Source organism: Arachis duranensis, chromosome 3, assembly GCF_000817695.3.
Source record: "Arachis duranensis cultivar V14167 chromosome 3, aradu.V14167.gnm2.J7QH, whole genome shotgun sequence".
Taxonomy (NCBI): Eukaryota; Viridiplantae; Streptophyta; class Magnoliopsida; order Fabales; family Fabaceae; genus Arachis; species Arachis duranensis.
The window spans coordinates 70,424,965-70,425,201 of NC_029774.3; positions in this window are offsets into that span (position 1 = coordinate 70,424,965).

Genomic DNA, 237 nt, shown 5'->3' on the forward strand with positions numbered 1-237 from the left:
TATATATACTACTCTTCTCAGCTTCTAGTTAGCTCTCTAAGTCTTGGGCCTCTGGATCTTTGAAGCAGTTCCTTTCTTCAAATGGGCTTGGCTTACTTGCAGAGAGAAAGTGTGAAGTGGGCAGAGACTTTAGCTCAAGACGTTAGGGGTGTTTAACATTTAGTGAAAATACAAGTTCGAGGACGTTAGTGACACTTAACATTGTCACTAACGTTCCAATGCACCCCTTAGCCTCAC